This window comes from Cydia strobilella, chromosome Z (genome assembly GCF_947568885.1).
Source record: "Cydia strobilella chromosome Z, ilCydStro3.1, whole genome shotgun sequence".
NCBI classification, from domain to species: Eukaryota; Metazoa; Arthropoda; class Insecta; order Lepidoptera; family Tortricidae; genus Cydia; species Cydia strobilella.
In genome coordinates, this window is record NC_086068.1 from 15152374 (window position 1) to 15169981 (window position 17608).

Genomic DNA, 17608 nt, shown 5'->3' on the forward strand with positions numbered 1-17608 from the left:
CCCCCCACCCCCCTACAAAACCGCCAGAATCGTCAATGTTGTAGATGATATTAAATATAATTTTTACATTTAAGTTATTGGCGTATGTAAACTGCCACCAACAAACAATAATTTAGATGCTATTTATTATTTATTTATCTAATTCGGATTTCTAACTATGTTATAGTTAGTCACAAAAGTAGATATTATAAAATTTATAAAGCGTATTTAGCCCTTCGAAATTTTAGTTCAAAAATCTGAGAACTAGATGGCGCCATTAAATAAGAACACACCTAAAATGATTTTTTATGCATTAATTAAACTTTTGTGCATATGACCATGTGACAGATTGTATCCGTATAAAGGTAAAGGTAAAATGGAAAAATGGTAAAAAGGTACTCGAGGAACGCGGTGTTGTATGAAGGTTGTTCGTCTTGAATATTTACTAGTCTCCGGTCTCCAGTAAGAACTGATCAGTCCAATAAATAGTACACTTATTAGGCATACTAGCTACATATGGTATGCATCTAGGTATATGTATAGGTAATATAATATGTTTTTTCGAACGTTTAAACCCTGAATGTACGAGTAGGTAACAATAATTAATCGTAAGGAATCAATTAATTAGTCATAAGTTCGATAAGTCTATTGCCAGTTAAATGGAAAAGGAAATAAATTAAATAGTTAGATATATATATCGTTCAAACATGTAGGTATTTTTAGTATGTTTATGATCGCTTACTGTAGGTTCCAACATTAGCTAAAATATATCATCAAATATATCATTATATGTGATTTGTATACCTATTATACCGAAACTTTAACCTTACAGGTAGGTAGGTATGGAATGATGGCGTTGAGTGGTGCTCCTGCCTTCAGCTGGTACAACTGACTTGACAAGTAGTTGTTAGGAGGATTCATTTAAAAATAAATTTAATACTTTTAATTTAGAAAGGTAAAATTAATTTTAATTTATTTATTTTGATAAATGGTTGTTTAAACTTATTAACGAGTATAATGTTTATCAGCGCACGAATACACAAACAGAAATACATTTCAATACCGAGCCAGGTGTAAATAAATATTAAGTACTTATATAATAATAAATATGGCTAATAATTATTTTCAGTTTGTAATTTAAATATAGTAGTGTGACTAATTAAAAAACAAATCGAAATATTTACTATAAATAATTTGATTTGTTACCTGGTTGTAATAATTATGACTGCATTAAATTAATTTGTTCGCATGTTCGAATATTCGTTTAATATATTATAATATATTAGTATAAAATAAATTATGCTGTTAAGTCTTGAGCTAGTTTATCATAATAAACCTCAGTTAAAGTCTTGTTACTAGCACCACGGTCCGTTGGCTGTAATGAAAATCGCGTAATTCAGTCAGCAATGCCAGCAATTTCATCAATCATCTGCATAGGCTTGAACTTTGAACGTAACAGGTAGAAAAAATCAAGTGTTTAAAGTAGCCCCGATAGTAATATGGCACGTAATTACTATCGGGGACATTCGCGGTGAACCAGTTCAGATTTTTTTTACCTCAATCCTTATGAGCGAGCTAAACCGCCTCATCATCAATTTTATGCTATCGCCTGACCGCCTGCAAGACGTTTAAACGATTGTTGCCCTAAAGGTGGTTCAGCGCATACTCGTAGGTTATGGGTTCGTTAACGTATCAAGTAACAACAAACATCACCAAAACCTGCCAAAAGTACCTACGAGGGTTTTCAGGAGCTGATTTAAAAAAAAATTGTTATTGATATGATACAATCGCTCGAGCTTATTGGTTCCCGTCGCGTCGCGAAGCACTGTGACTCGTGTCAAGGTCAAGGCCGTATAATAAAAATATCAACACTACCTAAGTAAGTATAACAAATTGTTAAATCTAAACGCACTAAAAACTAAAAACATGAACAGTACTTACTTACATAAATGCGCGGTTTAAGTATACGCGCCACAAGCAAATATAAGTAATTCGCGTCGTCGGTCCGATGCGTTTGCGAATTTGACGAGGGGTTTGCTTGATTTGTTTTCTTTTCCGTAGTCCTTCCGATTTTATGTGTCGCGAGATTTAATTTTTTTTACCGCAGAGCGTTATAATACATTTTCATAGATTATTTCAGTCCTTGGTTTAGGAGTGTAGGATAGGTGTTGATAAGATGAAAAAAGGAGAGGCCTTTGTGGGACACTATTAATAAAGGATAGAAAATAAAGGATGAAAATGCATTTCTCATGGTTTTAAAGCAGATATTTCCGGGGATGTACAGAAAATAATTACAATATGGATATAATTCAGCCTTCACCTACTCCTTATTGCAAGAAATGCCATTCGACATTGGCATGATGCCGAAAAAACTTGCGTTCTGGCATGTTATTGGCCGAGGTCGGCCAACTCGCTCGATACTCGTAATCTGGGACGTCTGTTTACTGAGCTGGCCGGCTTTGGTTAGGTACCTCGTTATAATATCGAATATTTCCATACCACGGAATTTCCTTATTAATCAAAAAAATTACTTATAATTAATCAAAATAATCAATCACAAAAAAATCTTTGTCTGGCCCGGGAGCGTCAAAATTGCGTATTAAAAGCTCCATCCTATTGCGCAACAGATGGAATCTTGAGCTTTGCGAGGTATTCAAGGCATGAGGGTTAAACAAATTTTGCCACCGAGTGAAATACAAAAATTTTCACCACACTAACACAAGGAAAATACTAACTGTAAAATATTAAACGAAATCAAAGGAAATCGATTCAAAATGAATGTTATTAAATATTTATCATTCAAAATCACCATTTAAAAATCAATTCTACCAGCAAACATAAGAAATCAACTCAAAATTTGCGTTTGATTACTTTGCCTCACATGTGGATAAAATGCATCTTTCTTATCAGTTTTTAAACAATCAAGAGAGAGCCGTAACCAGCTGAATGTGGTGAAAAATTATGATCACATATTTGTTACAAGTGTTGCTATACAACGGTTACAAATAATTACAGATGTATAGGTAGTGCATAATTATTTTCCATCGTATTTTCACGGAAACTTACGAACGTGTCTTGCTATTTCAGTCAGTCGCAGTACACAAATACGATCGTTTCCGAGAAAATATGATGGAAAATAATTATGCACTACATCTGTAGCAATCTTACATCTGGGGGCACGGCAGTCGAGCAAAACAAAGAGACACGTCCGTACCATCCTTTTCTCGAAGCCATTCAGGCCATTTTCAACATCCTGTAATTTTGTGCTGGCTAAAGCTAGAACCCTGGATTTTCAGTGATATAGAGAGCATAATATGACAGATATAATTATTCTCAGTAACATTCAATAAGAAGTTGTAGTTTAAGATCTATTGCCCGTCAAAGTTCCTTAGTTTTGTCACTGACTCACTCACTTATCACTGACTCATCATCATAATTCTAAGGTACTTTTCTTCTGGCAGATACAGAAGCTCCAAATTTTAAACAAAGTTAGTATTTAGCTTATCAAGCCATAGAAAACCTAAAATCTGCACAAGTAAGTTTGTAACTATACAAATATTACGCGATTACGTTTGCAGTTCCTACAAACAGTAGCGAATGTAAAAAGATGCAAGTCTCGCAAAGCAGTTCTTCAACCACAAAAAAGTTTTGAGATGTAGGTAATGTTAAACCAAGTCGGTTATTTTAGTAGTATCAGCGGATGTCCACAGAACTCGATTTCTACCGACTTGTCTATTTTAAAATCGTATCAATAGTTATTAGATCTTTATTTTTTTAATACATATAAAGACTTGGCAATCGTCAACTTCCACAAAAATGCTTGATTGGTTAGGTTATAAAATAAGGATTTTAAGAGTGAGAAGTGTCCTTATCTTAGGACTGAGCTCGAAAAAATCTTCAATTTACTATAGAGTCGACGCCGACGAAATACAGCGTTTCGTGAACCGAAGATTTACTTTGTCAGGAAGTGAAGCCACCAAGATTTTTGATGTAAATATTTGGGCAGGGGCTCTAAACTTTATCTTGACATCTACATAATTTGAGCTAATATGCCAAGTTTGGTATCGTTTTCGTATAAATCAGGGATGCCGAATTCATTTATGGTATCACATTGACACCATTCCGATGTAAAAACATATAAAATATATTATTTTTTAAATTCCTCTTCACGCTTAAACCGCTGAACCGATTTAGTTGAAATTTGGTTTACAGAGAGTACAAGTCCCGGGAAAGGACATACGATAGTTTTTATCCTAAAAATGAGTCAAAATGGGGGCTGGATGTTTGTATGGGGAATGAACAACCGCTGAACCGATTTAGGTGTAATTAAATTAAGTATAATCTACATCTTTGATTTAGTTGAAAATGATACCAAACGTGGCTTAGAATCTATACTTATACAGTTATTAACCTCAGACATCGCCGAAGATGAAACCTCAACCCACGTCTACGGTATCACCAAGTGGAAGCGTCCATTACGGACACACAGTTTCTGAATAAGTTATCTCTTGCAAAACATGCGCTCCGTTTTAGAAGACTAAAGGGCATTCATTGTTCGAGCCCACTTCACCTGGCTATTGTCTAAGCTGCCCAGAGCAACAAAGCCTTGGGATTATGAATTACAGTCAAACGATTTTACAGTCCTATGGGCATTATAGCAAAACTTTTTGAAATATATATTTTCGCTTTACACGTATATTTCATTGAGAACAAATATTAGACATATGAACCAAAAGAAAGTTTTAACTGTTGCACTAACCTAGGTACTTTAACTTTATGAACTTAGCCAACCACAAGACTGACTTAAAAATAAAGTACAAATACTCTTTATTGCACACCTCAATGAAAGAAAACAAAGTACGTAAAGTACGTAAGTTTCATCGAGTTTTTTTTTATTCATGGTTAACTTTTAGAAACGCTATACGGGACTCAGGCACAAAAATTTATGAATTAAATTGTGAATATTGTATTAAGTGGAGACAGTTGTAGTTAATTAACAAATATCACTACATAGTAAAAAACAAAGTCGCTTTCCGCTGTCTGTCTGTCCCTATGTATGCTTAGATCTTTTTTAAATAAATAGAGTGATTCAAGAGGAAGGTTTATATGTATAACTAGCGACCCGCCCCGGCTTCGAACGGGTGCAATGCTGATAATAAAATATACTACACCTCGTGCGAAGCCGGGGCGGGTCGCTAGTTATACATATAATATATTACATGACAACTAATAAATGTTCTACTTAATATACTATAATGTGTAAGTGAGGAGGAGCAAGGTCGATATATTTTATATTATCGATTAAGCAAATTAATGTAAATGTGATCGTGTAACCCTATAGCAATGTGAGTAGTTCGGAACTCAAACTAGTGACATTGCTGTATGTTGACAAGATTGCAGAATGTATATAATACTTGAAGCGATGACATGTCGTCCTCGACCTACCTTATTTAATGATTAATGATTATATATTGGATATTTTTATGATGTTCTCTGCTCAATCTTATACCTTTAAATTAGCAATTCTTGCATATATATATGTATATTTACATATTTTGGGGATTTTGGAGACGGCTCTAACGATTTCGATGAAATTTGCTATATGTGGGTTCTCGGGGGCGAAAAATCGATCTAGCTAGGTCTTTTCTCCAGGAAAACGCGCATTTCTGAGTTTTTATATGTTTTCCGAGCAAAGCTCGGTCTCCCATACATTTATATGACATACGAGAACTTTTTTATAAACTTAATTATAAACTGGACAGTTGTGTCGCCGACTGACGTGTTCTTGTTCACTTAGGTACAATCCCAACCTCCATTATTGAATAGGATTCTCTCGGACTGGAGCACTTTCAAATACGAATCTAAACAAATAGATTTAGACGTTAAATATATATATAAGCTAAGCTTAGCATATATTTATATATGAAATGTAGAAATAAGAAATAAGGAGGTACACTTAACATAAACATAGGAAAAACGTAGGTACCTATTGTATAGGTACCTATTCACTATGTTTACCTATTGAATTGGTCGAGTAAATTATGAGTGTTACGCGATTTCTCCTAATTCTAGGCGCTTACAATTGAGCATGTAAATAGGAGATGATGAGCCGAGCGAATGCGCGACATGTACTTAGTACGCGAGTGCCACCCGTCTCGCGTGCCATCGGCGCTCGCGCACTGGCTTTCATTCTGCGGATACCATTCCAATTTCAATTTATTTCATATTCAATCTGATCACCAGTTACAGCGTCGTGCTCTTGTATATTTTGCGTAAACCAGCGGGCGCAGCGGTCGTTAAACCATACGCTTTAGATTTTAAACGTTCGAGAATAAATCCCAAAACCCCATTTAATCTGTTCTCTTTACTGGGAAAGTAAAGAGAACAGATTAAATGGGGTGCTTTACTGTCGACACGTGACTTTTAACACTTACATTTGTATGGGGATACTCGTATAAATGTTTAACATGTATGAATTGATGTTGCACAATGAGGAAACCCATTAGCTCGTATTCGCGGATCTGATAGATTCAAGCTTTTATTCATAAAACATAGTATTTTACACCACGCACACATGGTGCTACTTTCTCGCACTAGTGCGTTAAATAGCACTTTTCGTGCATATGTCGAAAGTTTAAAGGGCCATATGAACTGTAAAACTTGTACGATACAGGTGCGAATTGGTAATTCGCAACTCGTGTCGATTTAAAACACTCCCTGCGGTCGTGTTTTAATTTATCGCCACTCGTTTCGAGTTTCCTCTTTTTCGCACTTGTATCGTAAATAACTATTACATGTCAAATTGGGTAAGTATATAATACAATTCATTCAACCAAATTGGGTAGGTATATATGTAGCACTGGACCTACTTGAGTTTTGAAACATATGTGGGTAAAAATACGCCAACGATTTGTAAAGTGATAGAGCATGGACGAAGGTTTGTGTAAAGAACTATGCACCCCTGCACGGCTCATAAACGTATCTAATTAGGCCAAGCAATAAGAAGGTATAGAGGGAAATGCTAGGAACACAATTTTTGACTTCATAGCTTTGTTTTGACTAGTTAGGAGATGAACACCGTACCCCTGGTGCTGGGGTTAGAGGGGGGTTTGAAGGTTCAATTTTTCGGTTTTTCAATTATATCTCGGAAACTATGCGTCTGAGCGACTTGGCCACTTATACAAAATGAAAAGAGATTTAATTTGTTACAAGTTTTATTAAGTCGTTTTTCGATATCTTGGGTTTATTTAGGGCTCTCATTTTTATCTTGATTATCTACATCAGTGAAACTGCTAGGCCGGGTTTGGTAACGTTTTCGTATAAATCGGGGGTGCTGAATTCATTTATGGTATCAACATTGACACCTACGTACATTTAATTCAGTCAGCTAAAATCAAATTACGAAACTCGTAAAAGGTCGCGTGCGAGCGTGAGCTAACGAACGGCTAGCTTAATGACCTATCACCCTACTAATTACACAGAGATTCCCTTCACTCTCTAGTATAATGTAAGTTTATTCAATGATCGCATTTCTTATACAAATCTATAAGACCATGACCCAAACAGGTTTGAATTTGTATCTGGCCTTGAACTGGTCCAGAACGTAAAATTTGTATTAATAAAAATCCACCACGTCGCTCAGCCTAAGAAATATTAGTTTCGATTCAGATATTCAGGCATTTTAAATATGTATATGTGTTTTGAAAATTAGAACAAAATTACAATATTATAACGGCGTCTGGGAATTTATAAGCTATCTAAGAGCCGTCCCTGGTACATATATACCACACATTATTTTAGGTAGACTGTAATTAAAAATTTATATGTGTTTTTCATAATACAGATCTTTTAGGTATGTTAATGACCAGTATGACCACTACATGTGTATCGATATCATGCCAATTAATGCTTCACTCCTCTATTACTTTCACTGCATAGGTACATTTATGATAATTTTTTAATAGGGATGATGACACATGATGAATTTTATAACAAAATCTAGTAAAATAGATAGCAAATGAGCAATTTATCACAATAATGTGGATATAAAAATAATATATAGAAACGATAAAAAATAAAAAACTTGTAAGTTTCAAACTTTTAGTTTGTTTTTTAACTTTTAAAAAGGTAAAAAGTAATGTACCATTCGATTCCTTACATTTTGCCAAAATAAGTTTACATGTACAGCAACTATGTAACTACATAAACGCAATATTTTACGGACAAAATCGCTATTTTCTTGTTTTCCATACTAGGATGGGTTCTCAGTTGGACGATGACGTCACATTCACTTATCGTTATGTTAGGTGCGTTTTGAGAGTGAAGTACGACTATCGGACTGTGACTATCATTTCTGACTTTTGTGTTGCTTTAATGCAATGGGTCCCATATAGACATTTGATCCTAAAAACAAACCTGATCGACTGATACTATTAATAAAAAAATGACATCAAGCCTATTGTAGTATGTTGGGTAGACCATTCTAATTGGCGCAACGAACTCGTTCTGTGATCTGTAATTAGCGCTCGACATTGTGGGTTATGAAAGATTTCGGAGGTATAAGGTCAGCTATTACGTACACATGACCCTGGATAGCCAATGATGGCCTCCTATGGCCAAGCTGCTCTGCTGCCTTTGAAGTAGGCAGGTAACGTATAACGTACAACCTTCCGAAATAAAGTTTGTACAACCTATGCGCGCATAACATACACGTATATTCTTACACATCCATATAATTTAGAAGTACATATAATCTAATCTAGTATAATTATAAACTAACTTATTAAATAAACTAAAACTGCAAATAAATTAAAATTATTACTAAAATACCCACAGTCCCATATCCAGGCGACCCGCACCCAGGCCGGCGGTGCGGCTGACCAGGCCCAGGTTCTCAAGCGCCGCAAATACTCGTCCTTACTTAAGGACTACGAGTTTGCAGCGCTCGCTGTAGAGACACTGCATGGGCCCTTGGTCGGCCGACATGAAGGCCTTTGTAAGGGCTCTGTCGGCACGGCTGATTGACACCACGGGAGACCCCAAGGCTGACGCGTACTTCTCGCAACGGATCGCCCTGGCGGTTCAGCGAGGAAACGCCGCCAGCGTAATGGGCACCACGCCGCAGTCGGATCTGCTGCAGGTGTTTTCCATATAATTAAATTTAGCAGCATTCATTTATGTAGTCATACACCGTAACGGGCGTTTTCTTTTACCAAAGACCTATATACTCGTAGCTCCGTATAAGATGAATAAAGTCTAAGGAATAAACGTGCCTCGGAAATCAAGACTGTTATTTTTACTATTTATAAACGATCTTCCTAAAGCCACACAGACCAATTCCATACTTTTTGCGGACGATACAACTATCATAGTAAGGAGCCAAGATCCGTATTCATATGAGGCAGATGTCAATAAAGCCTTGACGGACATTAATAATTGGATAACTAATAATAACCTTCTCATAAATTTATCCAAAACTCATTACATGCAATTCCATTCATATGGGGCATCCCCTCCCCATCTTAATATAAACATTGACAGCGCTGCTCTTCAGAAAACTGAAACAATTAAATTTTTAGGTTTATATATAGACTCATATCTAAACTGGAAAGACCATATAACATCAATATGTTCAAGGCTCGATCGTTTTGTATTTGCCTTAAGAAAGTTACGTGATTCTGTATCTCCTGAAGCTGCACTTATTGCTTATCATGGTCATGTAGCATCCATTCTTAATTACGGCCTCATCATATGGGGTAACTCTGTAGATGTTGAAAGGGCATTCAAGCTTCAAAAGAGATGTATACGTGTAATTGCAAATGCTCCTGTAGGTACCAGTTGTAGACCTTTGTTCAAACAGTTCAACATCTTGCCTTTGGCATGTATTTATATATTAAAAATATGTACTTTTGTTAAGCGATTTCCACATTATTTCGTAAAGCGTTCAGACTTGTTTTGTGCGAATCCAAGACCACAATATAAAAATCGCCTCAATCAGCCACGATGTATGACTAGCATTTATAAAAAAAATGCTTTTAATATGAGTATTGTGATCTATAATAAGTTGCCAGTTCAAATAAAAGCTCTCGAAGGCAATGAATTTAAGCAAACCTTACGAAATTGGCTTCTTGCTCGGTGCTTCTATAGTACACAAGATTTTTTAAATAACGTAGAGTAACAGTTTGTGTAAAATTGTAAATAATTGTTATCTTAATGGTTATGGTTATAACTACCATATATGAATGGCTGTTATTATATAATATTTAAAAATATTAATAAGATGTTGTTAGTTATTAAGTTGTTGTTAGTTATTAATTTTTCAAATGTAATTACATATTTTTTAAGATGCCTTCGTGGATTTGCATGCTGTTGTACACAGCTGAAAAGGTGAAACAGACCACTGTTTACTTACATTAACACCTGTAAACGTTACCCTTTTTTTGCAAATAAAAATTATTGTATTGTATTGTATTGTAAGAAAATTTGATTCTCGCACAGATGGCGCTAACACCAATACCAACCTTTGACCTATTCTCGGCTAGATGGCGTTGACGGTTCGTTTGTTATTTAACAATGTTAGGGGTCCCCGGCAAGCTCGGTTTTCCATACAAACGTAGTTCCGCTCTCATTTTAAAACGACTGGATAGATTGCTCTGAAACTTTGGACTTACAATATCTGGTATATCTATGTCTGAAATTAGTATATGATGCTTTAGATACCATAGTTAAAAATACAGCAAATTTAACTTTTACTTACAAAACTTGTTTTTGCTCTATTTCGTTAATAAACTGGAGCTATATAAACTAATTAAAGACCTAGATATACCTTATGTCATTGTGTGTGCAAAGTTTCATTACAATCCAACACGTAGTTTTAAAATGAGAGCGGAACTACATTTGTAAGAAAAGGTGCAATTCAGCCGAGTAAATCATATAAAAATAATAAATACAAATAAAAATGATTTATCCATATAATAGATTATTAATTATTATTATTTTTTGTTATTTTTAGTTTAGTTTTAATCGTGTGTCGATAGAAGGCAGTAAATTTACTGAGACTACAAAATTTACTATGACAGGTACCCCTCTATCCTATATATTCTCTTTATCCTATATATTAAGTAAAAACTTACTGGCTAAAAAGCGATTAAATCAAATTAGCATATTCTGTGCAATGCGCTCGTTACATATACCTACTCATATTATATGTTTTTGGCTAATTTAAAACAGCGGAGTTTTAAGTGATCTTTTTACATATATTTGGTGTTACTTGCACAACATGCTTATTGTCCATCAATAGAGCAGTTTTAATCGTTGGTAAGTAGAGTAGGTATTAGTTATACGTACGACGATATGATACGTTAGGTTAGGTTAGGTTAGGTTAGCCTCTTACCGACTTGACGACAAGACAGTAAGGTGTGACTTAAGGTGACCTTCGGATGGCAAATCCAGCTGCATTACCTACTGCTGCGGCCTTGACGCGGGCGCTGTCATTGTCAATTTCCTTGATAAAACGAGTGACGGTTTGGACGTTCTAATGGTTCTAAAGGCACCTTTAAGGTGACGTTTCGATGGCAAATCCAGCTGCATTACCTACTGCTGCGACCTTGACGCGGGCGCTGTCCTTGTCAATTTCCTTGATAAAACGAGTGTCGGTTTGGACGTTCTAATGGTTCTAAAGTCACCTTTAAGGTGACGTTTCGATGGCAAATGCAGCTGCATTACTGTTGCGTAATAGTAGTGATCGGCAAAGTCGGTGCCACACCGCGGGATTTCAAGTAGAAATCTTAATATGGACATGACTCAAATGCCGCGATCTTGTTCGAAAAAGTAACTCGAGTATTAGAATATTGAGTGTTTATTTAAATATTTAAATAAACGCATAAATTGTATCATTATTTATTAAAAACATTGATACACTTTAAACGAGTATTGTTTCAATTTCCAGAATAAATTATGTCATACCGCCAATATAAAATATGCAAAGACACACTCAGCCCAGGGAAGTATTATAACATTTCAAATTCGGTTTACGTTAAGAGAGAGAGACATACACGGATCATTATAACAACATTTGACAGGTAATCATGAGAAGGTTAATCGAGACGAATGGAAGGTTTACTCGGCCATTATATTATTAAATAGATGCGGCAGACGAGGCGGCGTCGAGCCGCCGCGCTGTAGAGAGTGGCGTGGAAATCAATGTGGCGTGACGCCACTGGCGAAGGCTGCGGCTTTGTTATCAAAAATTGTGACAATGGCACGGCCGCGGCCGCCCTGGTCATGAACAATATTCCGAAACTAGCGTATATGCTATATATGTATAGCCTAACCCTTATGACAGGGCTTTGTATGTATTGAACGTTTATTTATAGAACCTTCGATGATGCATTAAGAATATGCGTGCGATGGTCGATTTGTGAAACAGATAAAATAATTGGGAATATCGCAAAATCGATCGAAGAATTCGACAGTGTTTAGTCTAGTAACTAAAAAAAACCGGCCAAGTGCGAGTCGGACTAGCGCATGAAAGGTTCCGTACCATTACGCGAAAAGCGGCAAAAAATCACGGAGCCCTACTTAAATATTTATTTTATTCTGTTTTTAGTATTTGTTGTTATAGCGGCAACAGAAATACATCATCTGTGAAAATTTCAACTGTCTAGCTATCACGGTTCATGAGATACAGTCTGGTGACAGACGGACAGACAGACCGACAGACAGACAGACAGACAGACGGACGGACAGGGTCCCGTTTTTACCCTTTGGGTAAGGAACCCTAAAAATTAAGTAGTTAAAAACAGTTTTATTTGGCCTCTCATTTGGATAAAAATATTAGGAAACGACCAGTCTAGCCCTTGTGGTTTGAAATTTTAAATATTTAAGTTTCGTAATAGACCGCGAGCCAAGCGCAAATTTCGTCACTCATAACCTCCCGGGCGAAAACTTGTATAGCGCTTAACGGCTATCTATGATGAACCCTCGTTAACGTCAGCTGCCGCTCCGTTGGTGGGTTGAGGAATGGCAGCCATCGAAACGCGAAACACAGTCTTTGCACCGCGATACAACCGGCTGACGATTTGTGTTATTAACAATAGCATCTAAACTATCATCTGACAAAGTATCAAACAGGAGGCGATGACGCCGATGACTGAAAAGAATTTTCTTTTTTACATGTTCATGGGACCAGCTGACCATACAATCGGCTGACGATTTTGTTTATTCATAATAGCATCTAAACTATCATCGGACAAAGTATCAAGCGGGAGGCGATGACAAAAAAAAATTTATAGACTTTATTTGCTGCCATTTCTCAACCCACCAACGGAGCGGCAGCTGACATTCACGAGGGTTCATCATACATAGTCGTTAACCATTATACGAGTTTTCGCCCGGGAGGCGATTGGTCATGGAAATCTGTTCCTGGCCCGCGGTCTATAATGCCAATCATTAGAAATGACTGATCGCATAACCACGGTATATTACCTATATTATTCTTCAGAAAATCAGTTTCCATGGGTTGCGTTTTTCTCCTCCAAAAATTCCAACTCTCAGTAGTAACATGATGTTTGAGGACGTATATTTAGCGACGATGATTAGTGTAGGACTAGGTACCTAAAACTATACGTTTTATGCAGCTGTACGTTGCAATAGTTATTTGTGCAACAAGAGAGGAAAGTTGTTTTTTCTTGCGTGTGTTTATTTTGAGTCCCGAGAAAGCGAAACATTCTACAATTGAATCACGAGCGAAGCGAGTACGAGCTTATTAAAGTGACTGCCAACAAGCGTTGACAGTTACTTTAATAAGCTCGTATCTCGTAACTTGCGTGTTGCTTCACATTGCGGGCCGAATTGAATTGAACTGAAATACGTTTATTTGCTTAACATTATGTACATATAAGATTATTATTAGATTCACTTGAGCTATAAAAGTAAAGTATTGGTAATGTTTTTTTACATAAATACGTATTTCTGCTATGTATATACATACCAAAGGAAGAATTTTAAGTTTTTTAAACATGGGCTTACACCAGGGGTCGGCAACCTTTTAGAAGCCAGGGGCCATATAGAAGTTGACAAAATTGAAGCGGGCCGCACTTTGTTTAAAATGTGTAAATCAGACATAAGGTAGCATATTATATTTTGTCAATAAGGACGACTTACATTGAGGATACATTATTATGCAAATAGCGCCTTATTGACATCCGACGATGTATACCTACATTTCGCCTGAAAACGTCACAATTATCAACGAGTAGGTGCCTATCTTTAAGGATTGTGGACAGGCTAGAGCTTCCTTCGACTCGACTCGGCATCGAGGCCGACCTTCAGGAGAACTGAGCTCGGACACAAACCAACAGCCAACAAGCTGCAACTGTAGGTTGAGCTCCGTCCAGGTCCGAAAGCCCAAAGGTTTTGACTTCGAGGCGTTCCTGTGCGAGTTGCGAGGCCGAATGCCAGAGGCAAGCAAGCAGGACTTGGACTTGAACCAAAGGCCAAGCGTAAACGAGCTCCGCATCCGGAATCCGGAGCGCTCTCCTACCGAATTGAAAGCTTTCCTGCGATGAGCATTCATAGGAGACCAAAAGATGACCTTCAGTAGAGCTGAGCTAGAACAAGAACCAATTATGTCCCTGCTTTAAAAAACTAGGCCTATGACCGAGCTCCGCATAGGGCGGATGGCGCGGATTATCCGATCGGAGCGTCCCTTCGACGCCAACGGCCGGGCTTACGAAAGAAGACGAAATATCATTTGACATATACCAGTCGTTTTTCAGTGAAGAAAGACATCGTGAAGAAACCGGATTAATCCCCAATAAAAGCCTAGTTTCCCGTCTAGGCTGGAAGGTCAGATGGCAGTCGCTTTTGAAAAAGCTAGTGCCTACGCTTATTCTTGGGATTAGTTAGGAAGGTTAGATTGCTATTGGAAAATGATAGGTAATGATGGCCAAAGTTATAATGAGTCCGAAGGCCGGGCTTCGAATAAGGTTGATGACCCGAAGCGTCCGATTGCGGCGCACGCAGTTACATAAACGAAAGGTAAACGAAGTGCAACTTGCTGGATAACTTCGGTCCTCGGCTTTTGCGGGGCCCCAAACCTGACCGTCAGGCCTTTTATGAAGAATTAGATCGTATGATGATCGCGGGTTTGCTATAACTCTAACTTCGACTTCGGGATGCACATTTCGGGATTTTGACTTACGTGGGAGCGCCCTTGAGGTCCGCTAAGCAGAGCTCTTTTGTCATGTGACTGGGCCTGTGGCTCACGCAAAGGCATCACAATAGTCATTTTGGCGCCCCCTCCCACTTGGCTCCTAGAACTGCTGCTCCACTTGCTCTAGGGCTAGGCCCTTACTTATAGATTACGAAAATCTACAATCGAGCCTGTTTACAAATTCGTGCTCTTTCTTCATGGTTGTCCATAACAATTCCAAAAATATTACATTGTAATCGAAGACTTTTCTTTTTGATAGAGATTATGACAGCTTCAATAAATTATTGGATAATTTGCGTCCCGGAAGCGTCCGATCACAAATAGCAAAAGAGGCTCGCGGGCCGCCGGTTGCCGACCCCTGGCTTACACGATTACCTTGTACCAATACAGCTTAATGCTCTGATGCACTTTTTTTGGGATTTGAATGCTCTATCAATGTCAACAGAGTTACCCCAGATTATAACGCCATATCGTAACACAGATGACACATAGCTATGATAAGCGTTTAAAGCTGTGTCGAGGGATGCGATTTGTTTTAGCCATTTGAGTGCGTACACAAATCGGTTCACTTTAGTGCATACAAGGTCAATATGTTTCTTCCAGTTACAGTGTTCGTCAAAAGTTCATCCCAAAAGAATAGTCGAATTAACCATTTCTACTTTAATATTATTATACATTACATTTAAAGATAACGCTTGGCTCTTATTTGTTCTAAATTGTACGGCTTTGGTTTTACCAATATTAATTTTAAGATCATGTACATTCAGCCAATTTACTATGGCTCTAATATTGGTCTATATTGGTAAAGCTATTGCCTATTACAGTTAACCTATATACTATCTTTTGATTTATTCCAAAACTCCCTTAGGTGTTCGTAATTACCCCGCCTTCCCTACTGTCACAAGAAAGTGATCGTGTTAAATGCAACTGAAAGCTACAGATATGAATACTGAAACTTAGATGGAATTTAAACTGTTGTAAGCCTTGCCCCGTATCCGTCCAAGACGTTCGGACTTTAATTTTTGGCAAGTAAAAATTTCAGACTTTTGAGGGGTTTACACAATTTCAGAACATCGTGTTTAAGCAGCTTGCGAGTGAAGTTTTGGAAATAATATTAAAACTTTGTTTGCCCGCGACTTTGTCTCAGTGGAATTAGTAATTTGGGTAGCTTATTTTGTTATCCAATCTGCTTTTTATTGATTCCCCATACAAACTTCCTTATTTGAGAGACGACTATAACGCCTAGATAATAAATAATGGTAATCATTTAATTTAAGTATATGTTTACATCAATCAATTACCAGGGGATGCATCGCAATTATCTCAAATATCTTACTCCCACCCCGCTTTTCACCCCCTTAAGGATGATCCTATGATTTTCGGGACAAAAACTATCCTAGGTATATCCTTTTATTTCTATACCAAATCGGTTCAGTGGTTTAAGCGTGAACAGGTAACAGACAGAAGGACACATTTTCGCAATTATAATATTAGTATGGATAAAATAATGTGAACCTGAACACGTTAGGAAACTGTTAGTTATATTTGGATTGAGATGTAATATTTAATGTTTTCTAAGACATGTCCAAATGCACCCGAGTAATAATATTTAAGAAATAACAATGTTTAAGTAATAACTTAATCATTTTACCTTTAATGCGCGCAGATATAACGCCAATCTGGCTCTTAATTAGGTAAGAACGTAACGAAACTCATGAGGTCACCAACAACGTAGAAAAGATAATATTTGTCCTTGAAGTCCAGACGCAGCGATTAAAATGCGTCTCGACGCTGAAGTTCGGATAGGAGCGCAGATGCGACGCGAGTGACGCGACGAGACGACTCGGCTAAGCGTGAGCTTCATTTATAACAAAGTAGCTACTTTAATTAAACTAACACAATATAATGTCGCGCCTCGTCTGTTCGGTTGCACAAATAAATATCAAATATTTGAATAATTTGTTTAATTATAGGTAATAGTAGTAGGCTGTTACTGAACCGGTGAGCTCCATCTTAGGCCCTGTCTTCACTTTCCATCAGGTGTGACTAGGGCCAATCGCCGATCAGTTTATAATATATATATATAGTACCTATACATTGCACATTTATCATATTGTTCGTTTGCCCCATCAGCATTTAGTTTGTATAAAAGTTTCGTTTCGTTCGTTCAAGTATATCTCAAGAAATTGTCTTTTGTGTTCCAAATAAGGTACTAGGTATAAGTTCGTGTTTTTATTAGCATTAGAAAAAAGGTAAACAATCTTGACGTGTCTTTTTACTGAAAAATATTGAAAAACGTTTTTAAAAAATTAGTTAATATTACTTATGAATGTAAAATAATGTAAAATATCGTATATGATTTACTAGCTTTTGCCCGCGACTTCGTACGTGTGGATTTGTATGTTGGTGGTTATA

At 37.0% G+C, this 17608-nt stretch overlaps 1 protein-coding gene across 2 annotated transcripts in view; it reads right to left on the bottom strand.

Moving 5' to 3' along the window:
- LOC134754436 (frequenin-2) overlaps positions 1-17608 on the bottom strand; it is a 211130-nt gene that overhangs the window by 68053 nt on the left and 125469 nt on the right. The gene's annotated exons all lie outside the window — the stretch shown is intronic.